At 50.6% G+C, this 24,682-nt stretch overlaps 1 protein-coding gene across 8 annotated transcripts in view; it reads left to right on the forward strand.

Moving 5' to 3' along the window:
- The first annotated feature begins 14,242 nt into the window (after positions 1–14,242).
- LOC144374982 (uncharacterized) overlaps positions 14,243–24,682 on the forward strand; it is a 262,307-nt gene continuing 251,867 nt past the window's right edge. For all 8 annotated transcript variants that reach the window (XR_013434224.1, XR_013434266.1, XR_013434269.1 and 5 more), the window contains exon 1: positions 14,243–14,418. The gene's annotated coding sequence lies outside the window, so the exon portion shown is untranslated. The remainder of the gene's footprint in view (positions 14,419–24,682) is intronic.

Genomic DNA, 24,682 nt, shown 5'->3' on the forward strand with positions numbered 1-24,682 from the left:
CTCAGGGCCTTACACTTCTAGGCAAGGGCTCAGCCACTCAGCTGCATCCCCAGTCCTGGACTTTGTTTTGTAGGAGATAGTTTTGAAGCACACAAAGTCTATGCCTGTTTGTCATTTACCTGTTAGTTTATTAATAGTGTTTTTTCTTTACAAGAAAAAAAAAATCATCTACAGTGTTTCAACCTTTTAAGACTTTTGAGTTAAGTAGCTACTCAGACTTCCCATTCAGATGCGATAATACATGATAGTATTTTTCTTTCTTTTTTTCTTGCATTTTCATGATTTGAATACATTGTTTAACCTTGGATTCAGCTGGAATTATTTGGTGCTATGGCGTGAGGTAGGGATGCACCTCTACTCCCCTACCCCTGCGCCCTGGGCCAGGAGAGTGACCTAGGGTGATTCTTATCTTACCTGTTGCTCAATCTTTTTAATGAGGTGAAATCAAGTAAAAACAAAAATCAAGTATAGCCCCAAGAGAGATGCAGTCTCACCAAGGGTTATCACCCGGTGTCCGAGAATTAGCTTAGCATTTTGCAGAGGTAAACTGAGGTTCACAATGCAAAACGAACTCAGAAACCCAAATGAACAATTTTTGGTAGGCCAGGACCCTAGGTCCTGGTTCCCTAAGCAGGGCTCAGGGTGTTCTCACCCACCCCAGTCCCTGCATCCCCTCCCCCACTTCAAAGATGGTCAATAAGGCCATCCCCTTATTCCTTACTTGAGGAGGGGCCTCCGTTTCAGGGAGGGTCCCTGTATCAGTTGGTAGTTCTGTCTGGGGGGCCTCTGAGCAGCACCCTGCCAGCTGCTGGGAGTGGGCGCTGGGGTCTCCAAAGCCCGAGGGTGGTGATGAGAGGCGTTAACCATTACTTTCTGTGATTCTGTGACCTTCTGTGAGGCCTCTTTCTCTTCCAGCCTCAGGGAAGGGATGATACAATTCAGTAAATAAAGGAGTCAAATTCTTGCCTTTTAAGTTTAAAAGGAGAAATAGATGAGGAGATAAGCTGCTGGCCCTTGGGCTGTCAGAACTGGGGAGGGACCCGGGAAGAAAGAGAGATCAGGCCCAGCTGGGTCCTAAGCCGCACTCAGTGGGCTGCTAACCCCTGGGGGAAGGGCTGGCAAAACCAGAATCTCAAGCTGGGGATGGTCCTGGGCACCCGCGTCTCCCCTTCCTGGTGAAGCTGGTTCTGAGTGGAATCAGCTGTGCAGGGATGTTGAGAAGCTGGCCTGATGTTGCTTTGCAGAATGTCTCCAAATCCAGGGGTGGGTTTAATGTTTATGGGGCTGGGGTTTGCACAATTTGGGACCATCTTTAGAAAACAGAATTCAAAGTGAGGCACACAGGTTGTGTTTCTTTGGGGCTGATGAAGTGCTCTGAAATGCACGTTGATCACTGGGTACATTTGAATACATACTAAAAAAAAAAAACCTCACTGAATCGCGCACATTAAAAGGGTGCATTTTACAGCATGTGAATTAGAACTCAATTACAAAAAAATGTTGATTGTTAGGGGAAAAAAAAAAGTTAAAAATTCTAGAAGGGGCCCAAACAAGAGAGGACACTAAGCAAAGGTTAGTCTCTCGGTGCTGGGTCTGCATGCCAGAGTGGCTAAAGGTGGCATGGCCAGAGGGCCAGAGGGAAGGACACTGTTGGTGATAGCACTTCTAGGAGCAGATCTTCCAGTGTCCCTGGATTTCTTCCCCTCCCAAGGCCTGGGTGGGTTCTAGAACCTCCTTGCCATCCGGGAAGAGTGAGGGGGAGAGAGAGCAGGAGTTGATGGGATGAAGCCGCAGCTTCGTGGGACCAGGACATGACAGAAGTCACAGTTTTGTACTCCTGCCTTCAACCTGTGCGCATGTGCAAGTTCTAGCTTAGAGGGGCTCTATGACCAGCCCTCCCCCTGTCCTGGACGCGGTGGGGAAGCAGGGCAGGGGGCCCAGGGACGCTGCCTCCACCTTGTGCATTTTTGGATGGAGAAAGTGCCTACAGTCTGGGCAAACAGATGAGGCTCTTTGGAGGCCAGGGATATGCCACCGTCATATTTATAATCGAATTCTTGTTTATCTTGAATCAGACCCGGCTCTCTGCATAACTTCTGTTCCTCACATTTGGAAGATTTGGGCCCAAAACACATTTCAGGGAAAAGGGAGAAAGCTCTTGTTTTGAAAATGAACCAGCAAAATAAATCATTGTGCTTCTGACATGATGCCCATAGCATGCTTTTCAATACTTAGCTTTGGCAGCAGCGTTTAAAAAACGCACACACACAAAACCTATCACATAATTCTTTCTGAAAGGCTCATTCAACAGGCCTGCCCGCCTCGGTCACCACCCCTCCTTTTCTTTTTCTCCCCCCCCCCACTTTTTTTTCTTTTAAGCCAGCCCTTCTGGTGAGAGGGCAAGTGTACATACAGCCTTCCATTGTGTTTGTAAAACAGAGCCATATCAGTGGAGAAGTAATGATAACATTTGTAGTTATGCAAGCAGAGATAACAGTAATCAGATCTCTGCTCTGGGAAAAAAAAAAAAAAAATGAATGGCCCAAAACCTCACAAGGGGTTGGGTGTTATGTTGAAAGGCGGCAAAATATGTATGTGTTTTTGTTTTATAGAAGCCAGCACTTTTTTTCTTGCCTGCAGAACTTTCTCCTGGTTAAAGCCCTTGGGAGGCAGGAAAGAGGACCCTGCCCTGAGACAGAGGTCCTAGGTCCCCTCCCTGCCCAAGTTCTCCTGGCTGGTTTTTCTTGTACCAAATGATTTAGGGTTTCCTTTGCTTTCCAGCAGGTAATTTGACCTCTCTAGATCGGGAGGAGTGAAGGCAAAGCATTCACTCCAGCAGAGGCAGGTTGACCGATAGCATCAGTTTGCAAGGCCATTTGGATTTTTAAAAAGAAAGGTGTTGTTCTGGAGTTGCCCGGATGCTTTCCAAATCGGGTTTTCCCTGTGGGGATTTCTGTTGCATTTTTTTTTTTTTTTACCCAAACAACATGCAAACATATTGACACCTGGGAGCTTAAAGAGTGTGAAAAACTGCAAGTTACAATTTCCAAGGACGGCCAAGCCAAACACAGCACCCAAGCAGCCTGTGTTTCATAAAGACGGAGGGCCTCAGGAGATGAGCTCAGTCGGAGAGCAGGAGGCCAGCTCTTAACTAGGCCTTGGGTTAGTGGGAGCTGCTTGGCTGGTTGGTTTCTCTGATTTTGTTTTGGGTTTTAGTTCAGTGATTTGGGGGACGGGAGAGGCAGGAATTAGCCCTGTGTTCTCTGGATGCAGCAAATAATATCTTGGTGTGGAGCAAATGCCCCAGCCCAACACGGCTGTGTGCACACCCGACCCGGGTGGAAACTCAGATCCGCAATGACTACACTTTTCAATTAAGCTAAAGCCAAAATTACTTCCTCTGCTCTGAGGAATTCCTAATCACATAGAAAATGTAATGCATTTCCATTTTACCTTTCTGCTGGACACCTGAAGAAATGCTGGCTTGTTTCCCCTTCCAGCTCATACCAACCCCCCAAAAGAAAAGAGGAAATGCGAAGGTAAAAGCTGCCACAAAGCCCACAAATCGCTCAGGGCCGGGGGCGGGAGGAATTCTATAAGAAAATAGAATTTTGCTTTATTTTTTCAAATTATATTTTCTTCCCTGTCTCCGGAGGTAAGTTTTTGAATTGAAACTTCTACTTTGAAGGCTGTACAGATGTTGACATTTTAAAAGTCAAACCTTATTGGCCCGTGGGTTGCTAAGCAACAGGCACAACCCAATCAGCCCCTTTGGAAGGTGGAAATTTTCAGGAGGAGGCAAAGTGAAGCTCCGGGTGGGGGTTCACCCAGTGCCATGCGGTGGGCGAGAAAGTCGCCTGGCCGCCGCTCCTCTCGCTGGAAGAGCAGCTCGCCTGGCCCGAGCATGCATGTTAATTTCACTGTCAGTTCTCATTATCTGTCTACATGGATTCCCCTTTTTGGTTTTCAGAAATAATTAAGCAAAAAGCCCTTTCACTCGCTGCATTTTGGCCTTGATAAAGACATCTGAGGCATTTCAGACAATGCTGGAGCCAGTATCAGAGCAAGTCTTTGAAGATCTTCTTTAAAGACAGTTCTGACAAACAGTGGCAAACAGACCAATTAACCCCGGAATCAGAGTCCTGGCTGCTTTAAGCTCCCTTCTAAAGAAATTAGCCTTCATGTTAATAAAGTGGGTGTTAGACCATTTCAGAATATCAACTTCAGCAGACTGAGTCAATTGGATGGAATTATGATGCTGTCTTGCCAAAAGAGGAGCCCGAGCTGGTGTGAATTGCTGTTACAGTTGCTGTTTGAAAATTAGACAAAAGTTCCAAACCAAAGTTGCAGCAAGAATTCCAAGTGGGATAGCACAGATTTATTATTAAAAAAAAAAAAAAAAAGAAAGAAAGAAAAAAGAAAAACACTTAGGGAAGGAGGAAAAGGAAGTGCCCAGAAATGTGACCTGCAGTGTTGGGGTTTGTGGTCAGAAGGAGGACTGGGTTCAGGGCCCGGCTCCCCGAGATAAGCCTCTCTAATACGTGTCTGCTTGCCAAGGAAGGCTTGTAGCGCAGCCCTTGATTCCTTATTGACTTTTTAGATCACAAGGGAGGAAGCAGGCGCTCAGGCCCTATAAGTAGTGCTAAGGACTCGCCCACCGAGGCCCCGGTGTCTCTTCAGTGTTGTTTTGATGCTGTCTCAAATAGAAAAGGAAATTATTTGCTGGGGGAATCGTTTTCATTTGCTAGAAGCAGACAATTGGGTTTTGCCTTGTTTTGGTGAAGTGTTCATTTCCAAGGGCTCTTTCTCATCTCTGCGTTCTCTCTCTCAGAAGAGAGAAGCAAACCTTTTGATCGATGCAGCTTCTGAGGAACGATATCTCATGTTTGCCGTGCCAGCACAGTTGTTTGATAACAAAGGGTAGAACAGGAAGAAAAAAGCAATTGCAGCTCTTGGGTGGCTGGGGTGGCAGGAGGGAGCAGCTTCCTGGTGCCCAGAAGCTCCAAGCGTGGGCCTGAATTTGGGACAAGGGAGGAAGTTGGTGTGTCCACATGATCCCCTCTTCCCGTGTGGACTGGGGGCTGAGTTGACAAGTCGAAATGTCCCCAGGGCTTCAGCTTTAAGGGACCACAACGAGCCTGGCTGCCATCTCCCTGCCTTCTTCAGCCAGCCAAGGTCCAAAAGGAAAGTGAGGCTGCCAGGTGGAGTCACTTGCTCAGCGTCACATGACCCAAACCCAGTTCTCCTGCCCTAGCTAGTTCCTACCCCTCTTGCTGCACATGAGTCACCAGGTCTCACCTGTGTGGGGCGTTGAAGCTGGCGATGGTTGGGTTGGGCTCTGGCTTTTGTGACAGGTGGCTCTTGCCCTCCCTCTGTGTGGCGTGTTCTCAGACTGGCTGTGGCTTAGAGGATGGGCTCCCTCTTGGCCGAGGGTCCTGGGTGAGGTGAGGCTCTTGCCTCTATGGTTGAGACCAGGGCGGACGGGGGGCCCACTCCCTCCATGCCCCTCGGGCTCCACTTTCTCAGGCCTGGTCTTGGGGCTCCCAGGCACCTCTCCTCTCTCCCAGCCATTTGCTTCTCTGATCCCCCATTAGTAAGCAGCCTACCTAGCTGTGACAGGGGAGCACCCCTCCGTCCCTGTTGTTTAAAGCTCTATGGAATTTCTCTTTGCTGATCTACAAAAAACAAAGCTGCTGGTTTTGGGTGATTTGGGAGGCCCAGGCTATGGCAGTCTCATCTGGGCCCCTTTGCCCTTTGCCTCCCTCAGAGAGAGGCCTCCGTCCTCCTGGTAGCAGCTCATCAACCCAGTGGCCAAGGGTGAATTCCTTTATTTAGCTAAGTTCTCAACTCCATGTCTATTTTGAATCCCAGAAGAGCAAAACTCTAACCTCATAAACTGAGAGAAGCTCTTCTCTTTTCCAGAGGCTTTTGAGCTGCCAGGGTCACGGGTCCAGGCCCTTAACAGCCACCCGCTCACGCTGACATCGGCAGGGCAGTGCGCTGCCCCTTATGGGCATGAAGGGTGCTGCTGAGTTGGCGTCCTGGTTCCCTTTTGTAATACCCCTCCCCAGGTGGGATGGTCCCCCAGGTGTGGTGGCTCTCTGTGCCATGCCAGGGTGCCATGACCCATCTGCTGCTCACACACTAGGCTGGGGCACAGGGACCCAGATCACAGAGGCAGCACTGTTTGGGCTGGAGTCCAGCCACATTCTTGGGGCTCCACCCCGGGGATGGCCCTTCAGTGTTCGACTCGACGTTCCAACACTCATTCCTGATTTTCTCGGGTTTCCTCCACACTCAGTTCTTAGGGTGTGTGTGTGTGTGTGTGTGTGTGTGTGTGTGTGTGAAGTTGGGATCCCTTGTTAGGAACTCAGAGTTGTCTATGTTAACTCCCTGACTCCCTTTCTCCCAACCTGGGAATCTTCATCTTGTATGAAGGGCAAGACTCACGTTGTTTCCATTCAGAATTCCTTATTTATGCTCCATCTGGTCCTCTTGGGAGATTCCTTTTCCCTCTGCTCCCTGACTTAAAAAACTGTGTGTGTGCGTGTATAGGTGTATAATTGTATAGGTGTATATATACACGCACATACACACATATGCACACACACACAACTTTACAGAGATGTTATTTCCACATCATAGAATTCACCTTTAAGCATTCAGTTACTTGAGTGTTTGCAAATCTATGTAGTTGCTATCCAGATTCAGAACATTTCTGTCACTCCAAAAAGTTTTCCTATGCCACTTGCAGTCAGTCCTGCTCACCTGCTCCAACCCTGACAGCCGCTGATCTCCTTCCTGTTTCTACAGTGTTGCCTTTTCTAGAAATTTCATTCGGTGGAATCATATATAATATGTATATATCTATAATTATATATATAGATATATACATATATACATAAAATGCCCTAGATGACTGTGGTTCCGGTGGTCAGGGATGGGAACTGGTAAACGTGGTTCCGGTTGTGGGGCTGGGGATATGGCTCAGTTGATAAAGTGCTTGCCTTGCATGCACAGGCCCTGGGCTCAATCCCCAGCACCACTCCCCAAAAATTTTTTTAAAAAGGGGTCTGGTTGTGAAGGGGGGCTATCAAAATGGTGGTGGCTGGTGGTGGCAAGAGGTTGAGCGAAGAGCTCGTTAAGATGTAAGAGACCTCAGAAACTTACATGCTAGTTGAAAAGAGTCATTAGAGAAAGAGGCTGAGGGTGTGGGGCAGGACACAGGTGCTGGAGGAGCCCACCGCATGGGACTTTGAGGGGACTGGAATCTAGAACTTATGGGGAGAGGTTCATCTTGAACAGGAGGAGGGGGACATCCCCAGTTGGACAGGCAGCTTTGGAGATTTGGATGAGAATCCTCTGTTCTAACTAAGGTCTTTTGTTTCTCCGCCTCCTGCTGAGAGCCAGGAGGGTGGAAAGCCATGGATCTGAGGCACAATGTGAGTTGGAAATAATTACCGTAGAGATTGGAAGGCTGACCCCCGCCCCCCCAGAGTTGCCGGACAGAGAAAGGCCCAGATGGTGGTGGTGAGGAGACGGCAGGCTGGCTGGATCCTCCTGTGACTGTCCCTCCAGCCTGACGGTGTGGTAGGTGTGCATGGTGGAGAGAGGACACCAGGTGGGCTTGGCGTTTAAATCCCACCCCATGACAATGACGGATAGATGATGGACAGGGCTTAGAATGCTGGTAGGAAAAGAATGTGAAAAACATGGAAACTAAGTTGAATGTGGAGGCTAGTAGAGAGGAGGCGGAAGGGGAGAGTGAATGAAAAATAGGAGGAATGATGGAGGATTGGGAGTCACGGGGAGGGCAGGGCTGGAAGGAAGAGCGGCTGTGTTTGGAAAGGGCCATGTCTGGATCTGCCACACAAGGGGAAGGCCTTGGGCTGCTGGATGGGAGTGGACAGTGAGGTCCGGGGAAGCGGTGGTCCAGGGCTTGAGAAGACAGGTGTGCCAGGGTTGCCCGCACACCCAAAGCTTCTCCCAGGTGATGGGGGGCTGTGGGGGGTGGGAGAGGGGGAGTGGCGGAGTGACCACATGGCTGTTTGTCACAGGAGCAAGCAGAGATGAAGGATCGATGGGGTCATTTACCTGAGCCTGGAGGAATGGCGGCTGGCACATCTTGAGCGTCCAGGAGGTTCCCGAGAAAACTGTGGGTGGAGGGAGGAAGGACCAGGCTCCATTTCCCAGGAGGCTGTGGGAGGGTAAGATTTCAGATCAGGTCACCAGAGCAAAATGGGACAGGTGGGAGCTCACAGTTCCTCCTTCTCTCTTGTTCAGGTAAATTGTGGTTGGGGAGCAACAAGTGAACCCCAAGTGTAATTTCTCCGAGAGTAACTGCTCAGCCAGGTTCCCAGTAGCTGTGGGGAATCTCCAGACTCCCCAGCTCCCACCAGAAAGGGATTGAAATCTTGGGGGATGCTCTATGTTAACCCTGCATGGTGCTCTGTCCTCTGTTTTGCATGTGTACCTCCTGTGTGACCTCTGCCCAGAGTGGCCTAGGCCTCGGCCAGCCACATGGGCATCGCGCTGCCACGGCTGTTGGTTATCGGCTGGGGCAGCTCATTCTGACGAGGGCCACAAAATCACTACCAGAAATTTTTCTTTATGAAAGACCAAAAAGGTCTTTGTTTTGCGGAAGAAAGATGCTTCCTTTCATCTACCTAAGTGATTCTTAGTGTTGAAGGCCGAGGGCTCGCTCACTCATTGTTTGTCCCTCTGAGGTCAAAGAGCCTGCGTCCTTTAAGCACATTTCATGACTGTCCGGATTCAGAAGACACCATGTGGTCTGCCACTTCTGGGCAGAGGGAAGAGCGATTAGGTTGCGGGGGCCAGTTCGCCACTTTGCATCCAGGATCCCTGCCCGGAAGTGACTCTGCCCTGGTGTCAGGGATGGTGTCCTCCTTGCTGGCTCCGGTGCCTGCTCACCTGTCTGTCCAGACGATCAGGAGGCCCTGCCGGGAGCAGTGCAGGACTTTCCTTCTCAGTTAATCAGACACCAACCTTTAGCTGGATGAGAGTGTGAAATTCTACAAATACTGAAACAAAGACTCAAAGATTTACAGAGGCTCAGCTAGGGTCCAGTTCCCCAAGCGAGAAAGATACGGAACTGGGAGTCCCATCCAGGGCCAGAGACTCCAAACTGAGGATCTTAAAGCCACCCTGTACTTCCTGCTGCAGCTGAAATCTGAACACAAGGTATTGGATAGTCTGACATCATATTCTGGAAGGTGTCTAGAAGAGTTCACTGATGACCTTATGCTCACTTCTGCTGAGAGTGGGAGAAGAAAAAGGTCCGGTTTTTTCCTGTGGATGGGAAGAAAATGGACAGCATCTGATGGTTCTCTTGTGTTTGCTACACTTCGGCATTGCCTGTGCTGGCTTATTTTACCTTTATGGCAATCCTACACTGTATGGACTCTTTTGTCCCCACCTTGCAGGCAAGGAAGCCAAAGCACATAGATATTAAGCTGTTTGCTACTAAGCAGCAGAGCAGGGATTGTGAGACCAGGCGATTTGAGTTCCTGCACTCTATCACTTTGGAGAATTAAATGATGTTCCTGAAACCTCGTTGAGCATCAAGGTACATCTCCCTCCTCCTGCTCACGCTGTGGGACCTGGGAGGATTATTCAATTCTTCGATTTTTTTTTTCCCCCAATGGAGAAAGTGAAGGAGTTAAATAGATTTCAATTTAAATTCCTGCCACATGGTGAGTACTCAATAAATATAGGTTAGTCTAGCCTGGGTATTCTCTCTAAAATATCACTTAAGTTTCATTCAGAGAGATCAGAATTACTCACATTCATTTAAGCAAATAGAATTTTATTGATTTATACCCACCCCCAGAAGGTTAAATGACTTAAAATATTGTCAAGAAGGCTGAAGAAACAGATTCTAAGTTGATCATTTGAGAAAATAGCCTTGAATCTTGAGTGCAGAATTGGCACAAAGGAAGATGTGGGCTTTTCTATGAAAAAGAAACCTATCGACTCCTGCAGTTCAGAAGTCACCCTAAGCAGAAGGCCACCATTGCCCCCTCCAGCCCTGGAACAATGCCATATCTGCCACCAGCAAAACGGATGCCCCCTGCTTGCTGACAATCATAAGCCAGAGACACTAGCACTGCTGTAGAGAAAGAAGCTTCCTGGGCCCAAGGCCAAGCGGACTCGAAGAGGAGTCAAGAGAAGAGCTTCCACCTTCTACTGATGCATGCTCGCACCGGATTGGCTGACACTGAGTCACTTCCAGAATCTTAGTTGCAGAGGGTTCTGGGATGTATAGTTTTTAGCTTTTTAGCTCTGCCTTTCAAGTAGGCATGCAAGAAGGAAGATAGAATGGGTGTTGGGTGCCCATGGGTACTGGGTGCCAATCCATCATGCTAGAGTTGGCTCCCAGGCAGGGCCATCTGCAGGATGCTGAACAGTGCTTCTGGATAGAGCTGCTGATGTGCCCCGTGAGGCTGCCAAGTGCTCAGATGAGGAGCAGGGTGTGGACATGGTCGGAAGCAAAACTTCATGATCCTGCCCTGCCTCCGCAGAGCTGGGAGTTTGGCTGCTTTTGTGCAGCATACCCTCCCCACACACACACACCTCCTTCCCTGCCTTTCCTGTGCTAGGTGAGTGGACAGTACCACGTGGTGCAAGGTGCTCTGGAGCAAAGGTCTGGCTGCCTTTGCTATTAACCAAGATGTGACATTGGACTGTCTTCCTATGTGGTCAGTGGGGGTTAGGGGCTGGCTGAGACCCCTTTTTATCCTTAGTAATCTCTAAACTTATAAGAAACACATTCACATGTGGTCACTTTGTTCCAGAGCAATGCTGGAAAAATAACACATTTCTTTTCAATATCAACATTGTCAAAACCACAGTATCTGGGTCTGCGTGGTTTCTGGTAAAACAGAGGCTGTTAAACCTCTGTTGGTGCAAACGTGGACATAAATAGATAATAAATCTTGATAGGTATATAAGACTGCTGTATTTGGATTCCAACTTGTTAACTCTCACAAGATAAAGTTCAATGTGAAGGCTCAGCTCCCTGGCCTGGGCAAAGGTTCAGATATGGAAGGTTTGTGGATTTCATTGCTAGGAAAACAGAAACTGGAAGCAGCAATTAGAATGTTAATGTGGAAGCTGAATTGCACTCTTGGAACCCAGGCCAGAATCGGGCCCTTGGTCTTTAGCTCTGTGGAGGTCAGATGTGAATTCCTGGATTCTATCATCCTGACATTTCAAGGGGCTAGAGCCGCTTCCCTGAATATGCCTGCAGAGGCCAGTGTGAAAGGCCAACATTTAAATTCTGTTAAGAACTCCTGGCAGCCCAGTGACCTTCCTAGCCCAGGTCACCTGTTTATAAAAGCACGAATACACAAAAGTCTAATCAGTGGGTTCATATGAGACTATTTACCTGGCAAAATCCCAAGTGTCAGAGAAATAGCTTCCTTCTGCATTGCACATAACTAGGTCGCTCTTCATGCTGCAGGAGTCGAGCCTTTCTGGGGCACAAAGCTCTCTATACGGGGGCAAAGCTTTCTAGGAATGCACATCTTTGTGGTTGCTAATGGTTTCACTATATTATAATATTAGATGGTTAAGAAGACTCCAAGGGATGGGCAGACCTCTAAGTTCCTCGGGCCCAATCCCCCTGAAGAGAGGAATCAGGGATGAAGTCAACGTAGGTGGGGGTGGTGGGTCCTGAGTCTTGGGACTGTTCCTCCTGTTTGTCCTCCTCTCCTGCCCTTAGCCAGTGGTGCCTGCAGCTCGCTCCTCCTGGAGGTTCTCTGGGTCAGTCACCTCCTCTCCATTCCCATCATCATTTTTTTTCTTGCTTCCTTGAGCAGTCTGTGCCGGGTCCTTCTTGTCGCTGGAAGAGCTCAGATTTCCCAGTGGTCCAGCGTCTTGGTCATTTCACTCAATTAGCCTTGATGTTGTCCAGTTTGGCTTAGCTTCAGAGGCAGCTCCGCGATGGGTCTGTTGTTGAACTGGATCCCCGGCTGCCCTCCCTTTACCCTCTCCACCCCCCACTCCTGGGAGTGGATGGTCTCTGCTGGGCTGGGAGGTCCTGGACCAGTGAGAGCCCAGGAGAGCTGGTGGAGAATGGAACAAAGCAAGCACCTGTTGTCCCCAAGCCAGAGGAGCCACCAGTAGCTGTTTAAGGAAGGAGACCAGAGAGTGAAAACAAGAAGAGGGTGACGTGGAGAGCAGGGCTTCCCTGGAACAGGGTGGCTCTGTAGTTAGAGTGAACAGAGGATGCTAAGCCTGGTTTCTAGGCCAGCGTCTACCATGATTTCAGCCCTGTGCGTGTGTGCGTGTGTGCGTGTACGTGTGTGAGTGTGTGTGAGTGACAGGAGGCTTGAGACATCATCCTTAGTGATGATTTCCAATCCACTTGGAAACACGCAGCCAATCCACAAAATACAGAGGCCAGAATGAATCATGAAAATATGTTGGATAGAGAACTCAGCTGATAAGGAGAATCCTCTGTCTGCTCCTGTAACTTGGTGTGCGTGCCTTGGTTTGCTTGCCCTCCTAGAAGGTGAAGGTGGCTGCTCAGGTTGCCATGACAACACATTCTGGGCAACTTAAACAGCGATCATTTATGCTCTCAAGGTGCTGGAAAGCCTGGCGTCAAGGCGCTGGCTGGGTTTGTGGCTGCTAAGGGCTGTGCTCTGGGCTCCTGCATGGCTGCTGTGTCCTTGTGACTTTCCTCTGAGCGTGTGCAGAGGGGGAGAACATTCCCTCTGGATCAGGGCTCTGCCCTCATTCAACCTTAAAACTCCCCGATAAAGGCCTTCTGTGGCCTGCATGGTTCTATTTCCCCAAGTTCCATATCTTGAAACCAAACCCCCAGTGGAATAGAATTAAGAGATGGGCCTCTAGGAGCTAATGAATCAGGTCACGAGGACAGAAGAGCCGTCATGGATGGGACTCCATCCTCATCCGCAGAGGGAACTGTTTGCCTCTGCCATACGTGAGGCTGCCGAAGAAAGGTGCTGTCCCTGAAGCAGAGTGAGCCCTCATCAGTCACTCAACCTTGGACCTCAGGCTTCCAGAACCGTGGGCGATGCATTCCTGCCTGAGGGGTTTGGTCACGGGAGCCCGGATGGACTAACACGAGGCCTGCTCTCCAGGTGCCTCCCAATGGTGATTAGGGCTTCTGCTTTTGAATTTCAGGAGGAGCACAACTGGGTTGACAGCAGAAAGGTTGGGACTAAATCATTCTTTAAGAACATTTAGAAAGTAACGAACACGCATGCACAGAACATGTGAATTTCCACAAAGCCAACACTAGGGTTTGGGGGTGTCAATGCCACCCAAGTCAAGAAGCGGAAATGGAGTGGGGCCAGCACCCAGTGCTCCTTGGTTCCCCTCCTGGCCGTCCCCTTCTCTCCCAGCCACAACTGCTGTGGTCCAAGGGGTTTTAGAAATCCCTCTGAGCTCTAACACACAGTGACTCCAGATACAGCCATGACGGGCAGATCTCCACATTCCCGGGCCAAAGCTGTTAAAACCTGGAACTCTGTGCTTACCTAAGCTCTTCGTAATCATCTCAGCAGCAACTGGTATTTAGGGCCGGCCTGGATTGTTCCCTTGGCCATCAGAACTCTAATTTTTTTAACAACTGAGGATGATCAACCAAGTTTCCATATCTGATCTCTCCCTGTGTACTTGGCACTGTGGTTCTGAGGTTGCAGCGTGGGTCAGAAAATTCCTGCTTTCATCCCAAAGCTCAATGCTGAGCTATGGAGCTTTTTAAAATTTTTTTCGGGTGGTGCAAAATTCAGCTGGGTGGGTACACGATGGTGCTAAGCTGCTCCTCAGGGCTGCCAAATTGGGACTTGGCTTGTGTACTTATGCCCGTAAAAGGTTGCTTCAAGTATAGAAAAGGCCAAGCATCCTGATTTAAAACACACACACACACACACACAATCCGAAAGTGTGCTGCCAGACCCTGTACCACAGAGTATGCACATGATGCGCCCATTTTAAATGGTGTTTGCAAAAGGAAATGGATTTGAAAATTCTTTGAATGGAAAAAATGGGCCTGGATACTGTTCAGAGACACATGAATACACAAGGTTTTACTGAAAAGCTGGTTTCCAGCAGGGCTTAGGATCATCTCGCTGCGGCTTTCACTGTATTAGAGGTTTCTAACCTCTTTCAGTTGGTGACGCAGTTGGAGCAACTTCTGATGATTCACTGGGGAGCGAGTGACCTTCTTTGTCTCTTTCCAGCCACCCGTCAGCTCAGCCCCTGCACAGCTCCCTCCCCGAGTGCCCAAGCACGTCCCCAGGCCTGCTCACACATGCACGTGCCCCTGCCACCGTCACCGTCTCTCCATTCTGGTAACTTCCACTTCTAACTACTGGTTGGAAAGGAGGTCACAGATGCCTTCAACTGAACCTACTGTTGGAACAGGTAGGGTTTCCTTTTGACCTCAGAGTATACTGGGATGGTGGCTCTGATAAGCTGAGACACACTCCGTTGCCTCCCAGCTAGGGTTTAAAGAGTTCTCACCCTGCGGCGTCTGCCACTGGGAGAGGGTCTCTCATGGGCTGAAGCTGCTGATTACTTTTGGGGCACAGTTTAGGTATAGAGAGGTGCCCAAATCTTTCTCCCATCTGCCTGTCATCCCACCTGCCTGTCCAGTGACCAGAGTCGACCTGCCAAGGTCCTTTCCAGGGCTGTGAGGGGCCTCTGGTCACCAGGAGTTTCTACTGAAGTGCATGTGTTCATGCACTCCAGGGCCACTGCCTGTGGAAGGATCAGACAACACCAGGGCAGACCCTGTGGCAGTGGGTGGCAGCGGGCAGAAAGGGGAGCCCGAGGGGAAAGGGTGGCGGGGCAGACACCTCTTGTCTTCTTCACAGCTCCGTGGAAGGCTAACATCAGGGTTTCAACAGTCAAAAGGAACATCCCATTTCTAGAAAGTGCAAGTTATAGATTAGAATGCTTTCCCAGCAGGCTGCGGGGTGCATGGTCACTGGCAGAGGGCCCCGAGGTCTCCGGTATCTCGAGGCATGAGGAGGATGTCAAGGACACTCGACTCGGCACCCGAGACCCGAGCTCCTACTTCTTGACTATGCGTGCCGCTGCTGCTCAGTTTGGCCTTGAATTTGCAATCCTCTTCCCTCAGCTTCTCAAGTCTCTGGAATAATAGGTGTGAATTTCTCCCAAGCACTCGATTCCTCCGTGTTCTGATTTAGATATGAGCTGTCCCCCCAAAGCTCTTGTTAGTGCAGGAATATGCTGAGGTGAGCTGTAACCTGGTCAGTCCATCCTAGGTTGGACGGACTAACGGTGTGGTGGCTGTAGGCAGATGGGGCATGCTGCAGGAGGTGGGTGGCGGGGGGCCTGCCTGGCAGGGTTCATCTTCTCTGAAGCCCCTTCCTTTTGCTCTCTCTCTCTCTCTGCTTCTTGGCTTCCATGCAGCGAGCAGCTTTCTTCTGCTGTGACCTTTGTCCGTGATGCCCGGCCTCACGTCAGGCCCAGAGCAACCGAGTCGGTCAACCATGGACTGAACCTCTGAAGCCAGAAGCCCAAAACATACTTCTCCTCCTCTAGGTTGTTCTTGTTGGGTATTTTAGTTACGGTGATGCAAAGTGGATCAACAGACTCAGGAATCATTTTAAAACAGTAGAATTTTAAATTCAGGAGACAGTGGCCTCTCTCTGGCTCTCCTCCCGCAGCCCAGCCGTGGCAAAATGCCCATGGGTCTGCCGTGGGAAGGCCCAGGTATGGACTGTGAGCTTAGGTGCACACTCCAGCCCGCCCGGTGTTCTTGATTTGCACAAAGTGGATCACAGAGGCTGGGAATTCATGGAGCCATGTGACCCCCCGAGGGACTCGCAACCCCTCAGAAAAGTTTGGAGGTTTTTAAGAGACTAAAGCAAAGTCGTTCCTGAGTGTGAGTCCACGCACAGCTGCAAACGCAAACACCCAGTGAAACCCGATCAAACCCAACACTCCTCTCCGGGCTTCCTCAGGGCGGAGGAGAGGGCTGTAGACTGGAAAATGTAATTTCAAGGGGGCCTGGGGAGAGGCAGCAATAAAGTCTAGTTTGTTTTATTGCACGTTTTGAGGGGAAAGCCTGAGGAGGTGCCCTAATGGGGGAAATGAGAGACCGTTCTAGAGGGCAGCAGGAGAGAGGAGGCTTCTTCAACTTGTTGGGACTCAGGGAAGTTTCACTGTAACTGCAGCAAAGCAAAGATTATGGGCTGTTTGAGTTTCTGTTTATCAGTGTCGATGAGGCACGAGAGCTAAGAGCTACAGCTAGTTGCCAGGTAGACAGTGGTGTGCTGCCAAGTGCTAACAAGGGGCTCTGGGGATGGAGCGGGAGAAGCAGGACTGGGGGCGGCTGCCGATTTCCAGGGTGTAAACACTCCCGTTAGAGCTAACTGCAGGCTATGAAAGTGACGTCGCTGAACACGGTGGGGAAGGGGTCTGAGGAACGTGTTGTCTTGAGTCCTTGAGAGCCAGCTCCAGCCAGCTCCAGCACGGCCCTGCTTCAGTGACCCAGCCTCTTGCTCCTTGGCTTTGATGTGGGTGAGGAGGGTGGGCAGGGGCTGAGCTGGTTGTCTTTCCTCCGATGGGAGCTGATAGCCTGCTCCAGGGTGGGGCTGGGGGAGGAGAGCCTGGTACAAGCCATGGCCTCCTGAAGCTGTTATTTAAAATTCGACTCTTTACAAAATTACTCCCGAGGAATCAGATGCTTTGGAGAAATTCCAGTAAGCCCAGGGGATCCTGAACCACACAGGGTGCTAACGGGGAGAGAACATGGGGTCTTCAGAGGAGAGCGCCTGTGACTTGAAGGGACCCTTTCTAGTGATGTGTGAGCTGACCTTGGGTAACGGGATCAGCAGGGGTCGTGGGGTCACCTGTTGGAGCTGGCGAAGATTGGTGAGATTCCCCTTGGACTTACTCCATGTGTCTTGCATTTAAAAAAGACTGGACCTGCATTAAAATCTCAGCCCCGAAAGCACAGCAATACGCCAGCAGACCAGGCTGAGCACAGGACCAGTCATCTCACTTTGGAGACACCTTTTCTTTGGGTGCAGGGTTTCAGTTCTTTGGTCCTAAGAGTACTTCGGGGCAGCCCCTCTCCCCTCACCAGAAGCCACAGGAAGGGCATGCCGAGTCGGAGTCCAGAGTTCCTTGCAATGTAACCTCCCGAGGGACTTGCAATCTAAGGACTTTTGTTTGTAGTGTCCTGCATTTTGGGTGTCCAAGACAGATTTTGCTTGAGCAAAATTTTCTCTATCTATCTGAAAAACAAATTGAGACCCCAAAGTGCAAACACCTGCCTCCTGAATGAAACAAAATGCTATGAAAGGGGAAGTTTGCTGTGGAGAGGCTTATCCCTGCTTCTTTCTCTCCCCTTCTAACTTATCCTAAGTTTGGTGGACACTTACTGTCTTTTATATTTAACGACAGGACAGCTAAAAAAAAAAAAACCCTTATGCAATTTAATCTATGCATATTTATCATTAAGTGTTAAAGAGAGAGAGAGAAAGAGCAAGACCCAGTTTCCCTCTCTTCAAGATATTCATTATTTAATAAGAAATACAGTGTCTTACAGGAGTTAGGGCTTAGTGGATGGGCAGTTTTTGATGGGGGCACAGCAGTCTGAGCTGTGTTCTTAGAAGACAGCCTGGGGAGGGTGGATCAGGAAGAGACCATGGGGAGAGATCATGGGGAGCGTGCAGAACCTTTCAAGATACAGGTAGCCATGGTCTGGCAGGTGGAGATGGTGGGAAGGGAAGAGAGGAGATGAACTGGGGTTTGTAGGCTGGTGGAGAGAAGCGTGAGAGTTAAGAGGAATTATTTTGAGGGCAGGATGATGCACATAGTTGACCTGGTAAGTCCGAGAGGAGGCAGGAAGAAATGTCTACTCCCCATTGGTCACTGGCACCCCTGTTGCTGACTGTCTTTCCCGGGATGGGTGCTAGCAAACAGCCTCGGAGGAGATTATTTTCCTCTGGACCACTGCAAACAAAAGTAGGTTGGTTTGTTTTTAGTCCAATGAAATAAAGGTATTGTCTACCTACAGTTAGGCAGGTCTGCTGGGAGCTCCTGATACCTGCTGGGCTGTGAGCAAGGAACGCTTCGTTTCTGACCCAGGAGTCTCGTGTCTTCGTCCAGCATCCGTGATCCTCAGGCTGGGAACACAGGCCAGCAATGGCAATTCCCTGGTGGGAGAAGGAGCAGGCATGAGCTTCTGGCTTTTGGTATGAGTCCTACTCAACACATACTGAGCCCTTCCTGTCGGCCAGTGACAGTCCCGAGCATTTCCACCTCTTACCTCCTATGAAGGTCCAGTGGTCACCCGGAGGAGATCGGCAAGCATTTGAAAGATTATTCCAAAGGGAACTCTCTGGAGGTAGCTCCTGAAGGGCTTTCGGTTTTTATCTACAGTCAAGTCCAGAGGCTTTTCTCAATGGCATAACAGATGAGAGAAATTACTTCCTACTGATGAGTTATGTGTTGAAGGTGGGTGAATTGGCTCGCGGTATTTTACAGGCACCTCCCCGTTGCATGAGCAGGAAGAAGACTCTTTAGGGAGAATGGTTCACTGTGCTCTTGGAAGACAGCCTGGGGAAGGTGCATCGGGAAGAGACCCTGAGGAGTGAACATGACCCTTTAGAAGGATGCTCCAAACTCCATTTTGGACTAATCTAGTCCAGTCAGTACTGTTCTCCAAAGTTCAGAGATGGTGACCTTGACTTTGACCAAGCCTTTCACGAAAGAGTAGTGGAAGCATCTAAAAGAAAGACAGTTCAGGGTTTCTCGAGTTTTTAGAGTAGGTTGTGTGACTGTTTTTTCTGCCAGCTTGCAAACAAACGTTCACATCTGGGGCAGGGATCTTCGGAGACTAGTTTTCCTTGTAACCCAGGAGGAGTCATAAGGAGGCTCTGCCAGTTCCCCAGAGAAACTACTAATAACCAGGCGGACTGGTGTGGCGCTGCAGCTGGCACCCACAAGGCGGGTCTCGCGAACATCTTCACACCACCGATAAGAAAACGGAGGCACAGAAAAGAGGCCTGGCTTGCCCGTGGCCATGCGGCTGGGGAAGGCAAGCCCCCGGATTCCAATGTCACCTTCCTTGTTCTGCTAAAGAAAACCGTATCTTCCTCATCATGAAAAATTAATATGTAGCAAGGAAAGAGTAGGGATGACGAATGTGGAGTTGGCTATTTACACCAGGTGACTGTCAGAGGTCTGTATTTTTAGAGTTCTTTGCCAGGGGCGGAGAGAGTTGTGCATAGGCTGGGCCCAGCCCTGGGGCTTTGGCTTGTCTTTCCCAAATACAGTTCTTAACACTGGTGCCTTCCCCTCGGGCTCATTCTGATCTTACTTTAAGGGCTAAGAGGAATGCTGTGCTTGGCTTGGGTAACACTGGAATTCACCTGCCTGGTGTTTTTTCTTCTTTCGATCCCTGTTTCCAAGAAGGTAGGTTGATGAAATCTCTGGTAGATGCCTCCCCAGAGCTCTCTCTCTTCCTCCTTTACAAGTCTCAGACTCATGGAAATTCCATCCTTTTAGCTGGTGAGTGGTCTATTATGTCCTGGCTAACGATGTGGAGGTAGGCGAGTAATTTTGGGAAAAGATTTTCCTTCCTGGATCAGAAGAGGTAGAGAGAGAGTATTATAAGGAGAAAGCCTTTTTGCCTTACCCTCTGCCTCCCTGCTTGGATGAGACATTGTCATGGGGGGACATGATGTCTGGTGCTGCAGCAGTCATCTTGTGACTGTGAGGGGAGACCCACCCACATGTGAGGATGACAGACCAGAGCTCCTTAGTGGCATTGTTGAGCTGTTTGATCAGCCCTGGCTGGCTAACCTCTAGTCCAATTTTTATGGGAGTCTAATAGTGTAAGTTAACTTTCGGTTGGCTATTCTTTTACTTGTAGCTGAAAGCATTCCTAACTAAATGATTGCTAATTAGTAAAGAACAAATCAAGGGAAGATTGACTAATTCTCTGAGTCAACTCTAATGAACATGGAAGTTGTCTTCTGAGACCTTGATTCATCCGTTAGTCACAAATCAATGATAGACCCATAAGATGCAACAAAGTATTATTTAAAATATCAAAGGTACTTATCCCAATAAGGGACACTTTGACTGCAAATGACTAAAAAAATCAATGAAAGGAAAGCACTAACTCACTAAGTGAAATGTGGGATGTGTGTTTCAGGCATAGCTTGATCCAGGACCCAAATGACGTCCTTAAGTCTTGGTCCCTCCATGCCCCTCGGTTCTGATCTTCTTGAGTTGATTTGTGTTCCAGCTTCATGTGGCAGCCACAAGGCTTCCTTCCATCAGCTTTGGACTACCACCTCTGTTGTTCTAGTCCAGCAGCAAAAGGGCACGTTCCTCCCAAAGTCCCTGGAAGACCCATTATTTCCGTGGATGTAACTGCCTAAGAGTCCCCAGGGAATGGGATGCTTCAGTTCAGCCTTTCCCCGCTGCACAGGTAAAATCGGCTCACCTGCCTGTCCCCAGGCTGGGAACAGGAAGAGTCTCTTTTCCAAAAGAAATCAGGGGCTGTTCCCAGAGGGCAAATGAAAGTGGAGTTGGAAAAACTGGCCATGTTTCCTGCCCCTTTAGGGTCTTTAAAACATCTGTTTTGTGCTTTAAAACACTTCATTCTTTAGCACCCTCATTTTTAACACACACACACACACACACACACACACACACACACATTTTGAAAGTCCATGCCGAGAATTAGCAATCAGCTTCCTTTTCTGTACTGGGTCATTTTTCTTGGAGTTTTTCCGTTGTGATGAGTGGCAACCACCGTCACCTACAGATGGGACGCAGACCCGTCCGCGCAGACTCTCGCCGGCCTGACGGAGGACGTGATTTAAGTTCACGCCTGGGAAGCTGATGAGCTGGTGCAGGGCACACAACTCGTGGTTCACTGTCCAGTGGTTGGGAGGACACGTTTGTGATGTGACAAAGGACTGTAGTGTGAACATTTTAGTGTGAGTTTCAAGGACAGACAGCCGGTCCTGTTTGTGACTTTGTCACACTTGAGCAGAAAATGAAGATGTGTCTTTCCTGGAAAGCCGTGGCAGTCTAGGGTGTGTCTGGCAGAGGCCACTAAAGACCCTCCCACACGTGGCTGGAGGCAAGGTGTCACTTCACTCCCCGTCTTCCAGAATGAGGGACTCACCCTGGCGGAGAATATGTGATGACATCAGGGTGACACAGATGAGCCCTTCTTCCCCTGAGGAGCAGGCTCTTTTGTTTATACAGGATCTTCAACACCCCAGAGGGTCAGTGCACCGAGCTTTGACTTTTGGGGTGCTGCTGCTGGGGACAAGGTGACACCAATGGCCCTCTGGTGCTTGCCTTATGCAGACTTCATCCGCCACCCTGGCAGCATCCATGTGAAGTGAACCCGGCTGCAGAAGGCAGGAGTTTGGGCAACATCCTTCAGACCCTTTCACGTGACAAATGCCGAGTGTGCCTTTGTCTTGGTTTTCTGTGGTGGTAAATTCCCACACCTTGGCCGCTCGCAACAGCTCACACCTGTTGCCGCCCAGTGGCCTGTGGGCCGGGAGCTGGGCAGGGCTCAGCAGCAGGCACTACGCTGGCCAGTGGGCGCTGGCCGCCTCTCGGGGTTTCGTGGGGCTGCAGCCGTGTTTCAGGCCTCGCTCCTCCTGAGCCCTGGGCCCTCGTCCATGCTCCCGTGGTGACTGGTGGAAGCCGCCCCTGGTTGTCCGGCTGAGGCCTTGGCTTTCCTGCTGGCTGTTGGTGGGGGCCGTTCTCAGATCCTATGGGCACCACAGAGCCTTGCCCTGTGGCCCCCTTGCAGCTCCGTGTGTCTGGTGGCAAAGGAGTGTCTCCCTCCAGTCTGGGAGGAGGGGATCCTGGGGCATTCTCTGTCTATCACGGACTTGTGACTAACAGAAGGGTGACAGTCCCATCCCCTTGCTGTGTGACTTGAGAGAGTGGCTGTTTCGTGAGAGTTGCTGTTTCCACTTGCACTCAAGGGCAGGGGCTACCCAGGGCGGGTATGCCAGGTCCAGGAATCTGGGGCCACCTTGGAATTCCCTCGGCCACAATCTGTGATTTCTCCCTGTGATGGTGACCTCACGTGTCGGCTCTCAGTCTCGCCTCGCACGCTTCACAGTCATAGACATGCGGACCTGCACTTGCCGTGTGCCACAGAGAGGGGACGTGTCTGCTGTGGGGGGAGGAGTTGGGGGCGTTGGAGGAGGAGTTGAGTAACCCCTGGGATTACAGAGGAAGGGTGGGCTGGGCTGTGCAGTGGCCCCTCCAGGATTCCAATGTGGCAGGGCCTTGGGGGTGGCGAGCCCATAGAAAGTGGGCTGCAGGGGCCAGTCTGGAGGTACCGCCAACGACAGCATTGGGATCTTGCTTAGATTTTATGTAGGAGTTTTATGTAGGGATAGCATCATTTCAGGAAAATGTCAGTCATCTGTCTTCAGCCCAGGAGAGTTTGGCTGCAGGCGACAGTGACAGGCAGAGGCTCCTCTGGAGCTCTGTCACTGTCCCAAAGCCAGCACTGCTCCTGGGGTCTGCTGGGCAGAGAGGGCAGGGCGAGGCTGGGAGGAAATGCACCTCAGCGCTTCTCTCCTGGTTTGCCGTCTCCGAAGTCAGAATTTGTGTGTATGATAAAGTCAAAACCAAGTGTATTTGAAGAGTTTAAGACACATAACTCCTAAGTGCTTGCCAGTTCGCATTTGAGAATACTGATTCTTTGGAAAGACAAATGGCTTTGGCCAGAATGGTGGCACTGGCTTTGTGCCAAGATGGGCTAGAGAAGGCCTCCCACTGTCTTGGCCGGCGACCACAGGGGAGAGCTGGACGGAAGGCCGGACTTACCTCTCCCCGAGCCCCTGGGGTCAGCCCCTGTGAATCCTGCCAGGTCTAGCAGACGCCTGCTGAGCCCAGGGGCAGCCTCCGGGTAGCTCCCTTCCTCAGGCTCCTTCCCGGCCCCTGGGACGCCGTGTCTGTCAGCGGGTGCTCCAGGCTCCTTTCTGGATGACCTTCAGAACCTGTTTGGTGGAGGGATTGGCCAGGCACCTTCCACTCGGGGAGATCTGGAGTTTCAACAAGACATCCCGTGAGGGGCGTGCAGGGGTGGGTGAGACAGCATGATCAGAACTCACTTCCCAGCTCCGCTCTGGCTACTGTCCAGGGGACCTTGACCGCTGGCTACCTGCAGTGGGCCTTTGCTTTCTTTCCTGCCCCATGGGAGTTGCTTTGAGATTCAGGGAAGCAGTGAGCCCAAAGTGACCTGTGTATCATTGCCTGTGTCCACGGCAGGGACTCCCTGCACACTGGTGTGTCTCCCTGTTCCCTGGAGGTCAGATCAGGCCATGGTGGACCTTGTCAACAGTGTGCCCACGCTGCACACGTGGCAGAGGCACCCCCAGTAAGCCCTGCGGCTCCCAGCTGTCATTCCGTTCCAGGTCGCCTAGTGCTCTGGGTTGTGGGGGTGGGGCGGGAGGTCACCTGACGGTGAGCTGGTGGAAAGTGGAGGCTGAGGGCACAGTGTGCTGGGCTGGGCAGCTTGTGGCCTGTGCCGGAGTGGTGGGGATGCCTGCAGCACACCCCCCTCCCTGAATGCCAGGCACGCACTTTACGCTGGCGTGTGGGCACTGGCTGCCTCTCAAGCTGGCTTGTGAGGATGGGGCAGGGTTGTGGGGGTGCAGGGGGCCTCTGAACCCTGCCCGTGTGTCCTTTCTATTGGCCCTTTCTCTTATGAAGTTTTGCCATCTTCCTTTCTTCCTCTCCTGGGCCTTAAACAAGGCACTCGGCTTTGCTGGTCTCTGGCCTCCTGCCCCAGTTGCGGGAAGGGGTGGGGTCTCTTGTCAAGTCGCAGATGCCATCTGGCAGGCAAAGGCCTTGTCTGTGTGCCCCTTGACCTTCGATTACCACATTTGTACCTGAGTGTGTACTCGTGTTCTTGAACGTGACATTGCTGGTCAAAATGATTGTGAATGTTTCTCTGTTTCCAATCACCATCAAACACCATGTCGGTGCCCATTCCATGTGAATACCCGGACAGAGATGGTCTTAAGAATGACCCAGAGAACATTGAACAGGCAAGTCCAGGGACTCCTTGGAGTGGAGACAGGGGACTGAGTCTACAGATTTAGGAGCCTGTCCCACATGGCAGCAAGGAGAGTGCAGGGTGTGGAGGGCGGAGGGGATCTCTAAGCCCCTGTGTCAGGGGGCAGTGAAGCTGGGGGAGACTGCTGGAGGGACTGAGGATCCCCGGAGGTTAGCCCAGCCAAGGGTGGGATAGAGACGTATGTGTGTGTGTGTGTGTGTGTGTGTGTGTGTGTGTGTGAGCACGAGTGTGTGCATGTGTAAGCCTGTGCTGTGGGTAGGGTGATATTTTAGGCAAATGTGAGCACATGCACAGAAGCATAGGTGGCGAAGAGCCTGGTGCCTGCAGGAGTCTATGAGAATCCTGTCATTGCCAGAGGAGTGCCAAGAGTGGGCAGCTAGAGACGCGGCTGGGAGCGCTGAGTCTGAGGACCCGAGAAGCGCTGTTCTGATGGCTGGGCCTGGCCCTATAGGCTGGTGTGGAGTGGTCCACATCTGACAGCAAAAGGGACTGACTCTTGGAGAGGGTATCTGCCCTGCTCCAGTTTGAGTAATTGGTAGCTCCACATCCAGACACTCAGGAAGGGGCGCT

The sequence above is a fragment of the Ictidomys tridecemlineatus genome, chromosome 1 (assembly GCF_052094955.1).
Source record: "Ictidomys tridecemlineatus isolate mIctTri1 chromosome 1, mIctTri1.hap1, whole genome shotgun sequence".
NCBI lineage: Eukaryota > Metazoa > Chordata > Mammalia > Rodentia > Sciuridae > Ictidomys > Ictidomys tridecemlineatus.